Genomic DNA, 8,660 nt, shown 5'->3' with positions numbered 1-8,660 from the left:
ATGTCAAATATAGTAACAAGTCTCACAATGGAGACGTTACTGGTGCCCACTCGAGCAAATCGATGAACAAAGGAACGACAGTGCTACAGTGCAGTGCTAAGGAAAAGCTTTCTGCTTGTCAGAGAGATCACTCAATTGGCTGAATGCACGTTCTGCATGCTGTCATTTCTTGGGGGGTAGCAGAGTGGGGGCACACCCAGAAGTGCTAAGGGCTTATTCCTGGCTCTGCACTCAGGGATCACTCCTGGCAGGCTTGGGGGACAAATATGGAGGGCCACGGATTGGACCTGGGTCAGCCACGTAGAAGGCAAATGCCCCACCTGCTGTACTATACTCCAGCCCCATACTCTGCATATGTAGGCCCAAGTTTGACCCCTAAGCCACATATGGCTCCCCGAGGCACTGTCACCTGGTGTGGCCCAAAAAACTAAAAAAGGAATCACTTGTTGGACTTTAGGCTGAGATTAAGTGTAGAATCTATTTTTACAAGTTTAATATTGTTACTTCCTCTATTCGAGGATAATACATTAAATAGATTTTTGGAGCAGAGAAATGGATAGAAGCTTGCTCCATTCACCTGACACATAGACTTGGCATTACAGTACCTCCAGGAAAGGTGCAAAAGAAAAAAAAAAAAGCTAAAATTCCAGAACTAGAAAATAGATTACTGCAGAAAACCGATGGAGCTATATCACCCAATAGATATTTCCTCATCAGTGGGTCTTGGAAATTGACCTGGAATAAGCTGGAAGATGCAAAGAGGACAGAATATTAGAGAGAGGCCTGCTTGAGGTGCCTTGTCCCTTGGAGGAGGGAATTAGCCCTGACATTTAGTCCCAACAGGAAAGCAAATGCAGGTGCAAGACAATGTAGGATTTATGGACATTTGATCTCAAAAGTGCTAATTCACACCTGGGTGGAGAGGTTACACTTAGGATTCAAGTAGATCACACACAATTACAAAGTGATTCACACAATATTAATCCACATTACAAAGGCTTAAGCATATAATTCAATGGGCCATAAGTGGGGGGAAAGGATATGAACCACTGAGAAAAGACTCCAGGCTCAGAAGTCTGGTATTCTGGCAAAAACAGAGTCACCTGATGAGTTCTCAGCTGGCATCACTTACAGAAGGAAGACACCTTTATAGAGCAAAAGTCCCCAGCAGTGGATTTTGCTAAAACCTAGAGAGAGCTTTGGGACCATAGTACTGAGTCCAAAAGTCATCTCAGTTGGATTCCATTCAACTCAGCTCCTCTGATTATACTCACTTCAGAGGCATGTTCTCAGGGTCATGTTAATTTTAATTTAGCTTGTCTCTCATCATGTCCAGGTTTTTCTTGGCTCTTCCCCTTTTATATCAGTATCTTATAAAAAAGTCCTGAAGTCATTCTATCCTGATTGCTCCCACACTTTGATCAGTCAGGGTCATTTGCAATGTCAATACATTTAACAGAAGGAAACGTTCTAATGATCAGAGCTGTCTGAAAACCAAAGGCACAGTCTTGGAAGAAGCTGACATGATGGACAGCAAAGCAATTAGGTGACAAAGTGGAACTAATTACTACCACTACCACTCCTTTCAACTTTGAGAATTTTGTAAAATAAGATGTTTCACATTGAGTTACGGTGCCTCTTATGCTGGGAAAGTAGACACTCAGGAACTATTTCTGGTACAATATCTGATTCATTTATGGATAGTGGTAATTACCCAACCTGTCTTAACAAGTGCCAGATACAACATAAGACAACCGAGTCAGTCAGGATAGTCCTTCAGGGTTTTTGAGCATAAGTGTACAGAAACTGATTTAAATGAAGTCAGTTGGCTAGAAAGAGACTGTACAATGCATGCTCAGAGCAGCAAACTACAGGGTCCAAGAAGCCTTGCTTGTCCCATGGGAAGTGATATTGTTCCCATGTTATTAGAACTAAGGGAAGTTCTCCCATGGTTATCCAGGGGCTCATTAACTTGGATTTGGGCAAGTACATGAACGTGTCAATACAAGCACACTCTCCAATCTCTTTTCTATTTGCATCTGACTGAACCCATTTACTTGTTGGAATAACTGACAGCTTTTGTTTGAAGCAAACAGATTCTAGGATCAATCTGGCATGAAGTCTCAAACAGAGTTAACCATCTAGAGAACGGTTGCTTTACTCAGGTTTCTTTATGGATTGTAAGCCTGTCACATTTCACTGGTTTCATGAGCGTCAGCTACAAGCCACACTAAAAATTAATTAACAAAGCAGAATCACCACTGCAAATTACAGGACCTGGGGAGTGTAGAATCATGGGGGTAATGTCTGCCATGGAACTGGCTGGCTGGGAAGGACAGGAGGAGGGCCTGACCATAAGAGGATGATTAATCAAATTTCCCCTAAACAACTCTTCCATGGTAAATGCACAGTAAAAGAAAAAAGGGCTTCGAGGCATAGTCACAGGGAAGCACAACTCCAAACAAGGTGATAAAACTGTCGAAACAGGGTAGAGAGGCTAATCAGATTGATTAGAAATAGAACAGCTAATTTTAAACACATGAAAATTTTATAGTGAAGAGCTTCAGCTGCAGACATTGACGGGGCCTCACAAACCCTTGTTATTCCGCTTTAAAGGACACTGGTGGGAGACACAAACGAGGGCAGATGCCAATGATCACAAGGGTCACGTCTGTGTGCTGGGCTCAGCGCTGCTCTCTGGCAACAGATCTTGCCTATCCTGGCCTCAGAGGTGGCACGGCACTGTGTAAATCACATGGTCCCTCTCTCCCCGGGGCTAAGAGGACCCAAACAATGGCCAAACCTTTGCTAGCAAAGGGATTCCTCACTGGCTCAGATTACAGCTGGAGATGGGAGGACTCTGCACCAGACTAAACTTCAGTCCTGCTATTTGGGAAGAAACCTTCGGTGTAGCCTGTGGAGGCAAAAGGGAAGCTGACGCACGCAGAAGTTCCCATGGCATTCCAATCTCCAGAGCCAGCCAGTTCCCAAGCTGATTTTATGCTTGCCCTTTCTACAGTTAGCTGTATAGAACAAAGCATTCTTTTTGGTTCATTTAAAAGTGGGTTTCTGTCACTTGAAAGAAGACAAACTAATGTCTATCATATGCGTAACCAGGTTATTGACAAGACACAGCACTTTTGGGGAAAACGTGTAAAGTAATATTTTCAAATGATTGCCTCAAGCTGTAGTACATTGAGTTTCCCTCACTTATCTTTTTGAAGATACTCGCAAATTAAATGCCTTTCAATTTTATGGGGATCAGCGAATGTCCTCTGCAAAGTGCCAGCCAGTGAATGGCTTTCAGTTCTGAGGTCTCATGTGATCTCTATTGCTCATTTTTGTTTATTTTGCAATCCTCAGAAAACTGTCAAAACTATGGGCTGACGTTGGCATTGTCCCATGGGCTATTAAAACTGGTCATTTTGCACTTCAGTCTGATGGTTGGGACAAACACATTTCTGCTGCGTGCACTGGACTGCCAGATTTATGAGCAAATTCTGTAGCTAGTCACACAAACAACTAAAGCCAACATGTCACTGGAGTCAGAATTAGGATGAGGCAAGAAAACTCACCACAGGACAATATATAAGGAGGCTCAGACACCATCAATGTATAAAACAAAGAATGTGAGGCTCTCGACAAGTGTACCACAGCCACATCTCCATTGTCTTATCAAGCCCTGATAACCGTTGTCAAGCTCTGATAACCACCATAAAAATGCTGGCCACAGGAGGGGAATTAGCCTGCTTATTGCTTATTCTTTGCTATAATATTGTTGCTTCCTCACCAAGTCCTTAGTCCTGGATTCTCCTGAAAGAAACCATAGATGCTGGTAATCTCAAACAGGCTAAGTGTCTTTTCTGGGGTAGTCAGTTTGATCCCAACTCCTTCAGTTGCTGAGAAGACTCATTCTTTTTGACCTAGGCAATAGTATTACTCCCACATCCCTCTTGAGATACGTTGTCTTCTGACTTGATCTGGGTAATTGTGCAATTCCTTTTAACTTCCAAGTTCCTCCCCAAAGAAACTCAGTTAACTTCATCACCTCTGGGGGACGTGGAAACCTAAAACAGGAAGGAAATTCTCAGGTTTATTCCTGATCTGCACCCAGGAATTACCCCGAGTAGTGCTTGGGGGACCATACCAGATGTCAGGGATTGAACCTGGGTCAGCTGTGTGTAAGGCAAATGCCCCACTCATTAACTCTTCAGCCCCTACATCTTCAATATGTTGACATCTAATATTGTATACTGTATTTTGAAGGTGATTTTCAAAGATTATTTTCACTGATATATATTTTTCTTTTTTTTAATTCTTTTGCTTTTTGGATCACACCCAGCGACGCACAGGGGTTACTCCTGGCTCTGCACTCAGGAATTACTCCTGGCGGTGCTCAGGGGACCATATGGGATGCTGGGGATCGAACCTGGGTCAGCTGTGTGCAAGGCAAAGGCCCTACCCACTGTGCTACCGCTCCAGCCCCCTAACCTATCATTTTTTGTTATAGTTTTGTTCTTGTTTTTGTTTGGGGCTCACACTGGGTGGCACTCAGCTTACTCGTAACTCTGTGCTCAGGGATCACTACTGGCAGGCTTGGAGGACTAGATGGAGTGTCGGGGATGGAACCCATGTCTGCTGTGTGCAAGACAGGTACGCTACCCACTATACTATATCTTGTGCCTCTGATAAAATTTTATTATAACATAACCGCACTCATTTATTTACTTATTGTCTATGCTGCTCCCTTATTACAATTGCAGAGTTGAATAGTTGCTACAGATTTGAAAGCTTACAAAGTTTTCTGTTGTTTTTTTATCCTTTAAAGCACTGTATATGAACCAGGGGCCGTTTGACCCTTTACAGATACCCAGGATGTCCCAAGGGGCCCACAGGTGAAAAATCTTATAAGCCACAGCAGAAGACTAAGGGGTCAATCTTTGGGACAGGGGAGTCACAGGAAGAAAACAAGCTGGGAAAGGGGGAACAGGCCTTAAGGGAGCCAGGTCTGAAGGAAGCCGTTGGGAAAAAAGTTGATACACTGCGTTAATGAAAGGACCTGCTTGGGATGGGAGAGGCGTGCTGAATGTAGACTACAGATTGAACACAATGGCCACCCAATTCCTACATTGCAAACCACAGCACCCAAAAGGAGAGAGAGAACAAAAGGGAATGCCCCTGGGGCTGGAGCGATAGCACAGCGGGTAGGGTGTTTGCCTTGCATGCGGCCGACCGGGGTTCTAATCCCAGCATCCCATACGGTCCCCTGAGCACCGCCAGAAGTAATTCCTGAGTGAAGAACCAGGAGTAACCCCTGTGCATTGCCGGGTGTGACCCAAAAACAAAAAAAAAGGGAATGCCCTGCCGCAGAGGTGGGGTGGGGGGAAGGATGGGATGGGGGAGTGGGAGGGATGCTGGGGTCATCGGTGGAGAATGGGCACTGGTGGAGGGATGTTACTCGAGCACAGTGTGACTGAAACACAAGCACGAAAATATATAAATCTGTAACTGTACCCGCACGGTGAACCTGGGTCAGCTGTGTGCAAGGCAAACACCCTGCCCGCTGTGCTATCGCTCCACACTCAAAGTTTGTATACTTTGGAAAAAAAAAAAAAGAGAGAGAGAATTTTAACTATTTGGACTTTTGCTGAAAAAATTTTCTGAGGAACTGGAGAGGTAATACCAGGGGGAGGCACTCCCTTTGCACGTGGCCAACCACAGTTGGCACTGCATATGGTGCTGAGCACCACCAGGAGTGATCCCTGAGCACAGCCTGGTGTGAACCAAAAAAAAAAAAAACCAAAAAAAAAAAAAAGTCAAAGTTTGCTGGTCCCTGGTCTAGAGCAGGATCTTTAATCCTTATCCACCCGAAGACCAGCACCTGTTCGGCACACCAGTCCTTCGACGGACAGTTCTAATCAAGGTGGCAGGCCTGTGCTTTCCAACCTTTCTACATCTAAACACCAGCACTGTAGATGGGTGGCTGAAGCAACCACTGTTTCTTGGCAACCCTACTGCACAGGCTCTGGGCCAGGAAAGAGAACGAGTACAGAAAGTAACTACGTAAGGCTGTGCCTACAGCTAGGCTTAAAATAATTATTAAATCTAGGGCCAAAGAGAGAGCACAGTGGGTAGGGCACTTACCTGGCAGAGAGCCAATCTGAGTTTGATCCCTCACACAGCACAGATTCCCTAAACCCCTCCGGGCGTGACCTGAGTGCAGAACCAGGAGTATGTCCTGAGCACAGCTGGGTGTGGCCCAAAAATAAAATAAAACTTTTTGAGAAATTAATATAATAGCCTTGATTTAACATAGGTCACTTACAGCAGTATGAAACTTTACAAAGCATTTGCTCAGGTCTGCGGATGTGGCTCCTCGCCTATGTGAAATACTGGGCTTGAAAAAAATTTCCCACAAAAAAAAATATGTTACGTTTGCTCATACCCTGCTTTGTATTCCGATCATTTTTTTCTCTTAAAAGAAAGATTTTTCTTTTTTACAAGGTGGCCACATATCTTGGAAAATGAAGAACTGCTGTGGTTAGCCATGTTTTCTAGCGAAAAGGAAAATTGGAAGGATGCAGCATTATCATGGAGTTGCATCACTTACAGACACATACACACAAGAAAAATATATCCCACAGAGTCAAAATTATGCTTGAAAATCTAAGTCACCTTTAAAATACAGTACACAACATTTACAGACCATGTTGGAGGCAGACTCTCAATATGTCCAAGGCAGCCAATTTTGCCTTCAGTGTTCAAACAGATGGCTCATTCTTTGGGTGAGCAGCAGATGAAGGAATTGGCTTGTATTTGAGGCCATCTTGTATAAAAAATACTTATCTTTAAACACTAGAATCACACTCTGCACAGTGAGAAGCTCACACTGCAAGGCACAAAGAATCAACTCATGACCGACTGAAGGAGCTGTGGATAAATTCCCTTTTGTGTGTATCATGCTGGGGCTCTAACTCAGGGTTTCCCATAGGTAAAGCAGGTGCTCAACACTGAGTCACCTTCTGAGACAAAATCCTGCTCCCTTTTTAAGGGAGGAGCACACCCAGCTATGCTCAAGGTTAGTCTGCTCAGGAATCGCTCTGGTGGAGCACAGGGGACCATATGGTGGCTGGGGGTCGAACCAAGGTTGGTTATGTGTAGGGCAAGTGCCTTACTCACTGTATATCTCTGGCCCCAGAAACTTTTACATAAGGGAGTAACTTCTGTCTCAAGTATATTCTAGACCTCTTATAAATTAGCTAAGAGCTAAATGGTTCAGAGAAAAGATTGCAACAGTTCTTAAATAGTCTGTTTTCGTTCATAAGACATTTGTTTTTCCAAGATGTAAACGGCAGGCTCAGAGGAACAGCACAGAGGGTTACGAATTTAGCCTTGCAAGAATGCAGTCATGAAAACCCCAGATGATTCCCCGTACACCAAGTGCGACACTGACAGCTTTTGCTGGCTGAGTTCCAATGGCACAATCAATTTCTACCTGAACAGTCGTCAGGTCTGTATAGGGTTTGCAAAGATGTATAATGGCTGGAGAGCACAACTATAAAGGTGTGAGAGTGCCTGTGTGTGAGCTCTGCAGCAACTCCTGGCAATCCCCACAAGCAGAATGAGTGTGGCTCAGCCAAGACTCCAAAGCCCAACAAGCCCGTGGACGAGCCCCACAACTCTTGGGGTGCCGAGTGCTGCAGCCAGGGTCAGGGCAGGACAGGCATTTGGAAAGTTCCTTGCCCTCTCTGACCCAGTGAAAAGAGTGCACTCAAAACGGAATCAAAGGAGGTATTATACTTCCAGAAAAATCCCAGGGGAGAGTATTGCACTCAACAACAGTAGCTGTTTTGATCAAGTTCTATAAGGGTGAAAAAATCCAACCATTTAGCTTCAAAGTTGAAGATAAAGTTCTAGGGGGCAGGAGAGATAGTACAATGGGCTGAGGTTGTATGCGGGAGACTTGGGTTCAACCCCAGCACCTCATGATTCCTTGTGCACACTGCCAACAGTGGCCACTGAGTAAATGCAGAGCCAGTTGTCACTCAGTGCCCCTGACAATGAAAGTTCCTTTAACAGAACAGGGAGGCACCAAATGGTACTGGGATTATTTCTTATTTAGGGCTGTTGATGTCCTTGGAAAGCATGTAGACGGAAAGCATCACAGCAAGGCCAATGCACATCTCACCCCTCCCCCACCATCAAGGAGAAAAAGAGAGCAAAATCAAGAAAGGAATACAGAACTGGTAAGAAAAATCAAATATGGGGCCAGAGCGATAGTACAGCGGGTAAGGTGCTTTGCCTTGCATGCGGTCAACCCAGGTTCAGTCCACAGCATCACATATGGTCCCCCAAGCCCCGCTAGGAGCAATTTCTGAGTGAAGAACTAGAAGTAAGCCCTGAGCATCGCCAGGTGTGACCCAAAAATCACCCCCTACCAAAAAAGAAGAAAAAGAAACATCATGCATTGAGTCAGCAAGAGCTCAAGAGCTGAGTGAGTGCCTGAGCATAATCCCTGGCACCAGTCTCCTGAGCACTGTGTAAGGAGGAGTCTTGTCTGTCAGGTGTTGCCCCCAGCCCAAGACAAAACAAAAAGATAGAGAATGTCCCATCTGAAAATCAAGGACAGGAAGTTACTACCAAATGTTTAGCAATAATAG

General features: G+C 44.7%; 1 non-coding gene across 1 annotated transcript; it reads left to right on the top strand.

Moving 5' to 3' along the window:
- The first annotated feature begins 438 nt into the window (after positions 1-438).
- On the top strand, positions 439-627 carry LOC129402672 (U2 spliceosomal RNA). The gene has a single exon (XR_008628772.1). It is a non-coding gene; the product is annotated as a U2 spliceosomal RNA (small nuclear RNA).
- Positions 628-8,660: the final 8,033 nt, after the last annotated feature.

This window comes from Sorex araneus, chromosome 2, assembly GCF_027595985.1.
Source record: "Sorex araneus isolate mSorAra2 chromosome 2, mSorAra2.pri, whole genome shotgun sequence".
Classification (NCBI taxonomy): domain Eukaryota; kingdom Metazoa; phylum Chordata; class Mammalia; order Eulipotyphla; family Soricidae; genus Sorex; species Sorex araneus.
This window is presented reverse-complemented; position numbering and strand designations above follow the sequence as displayed.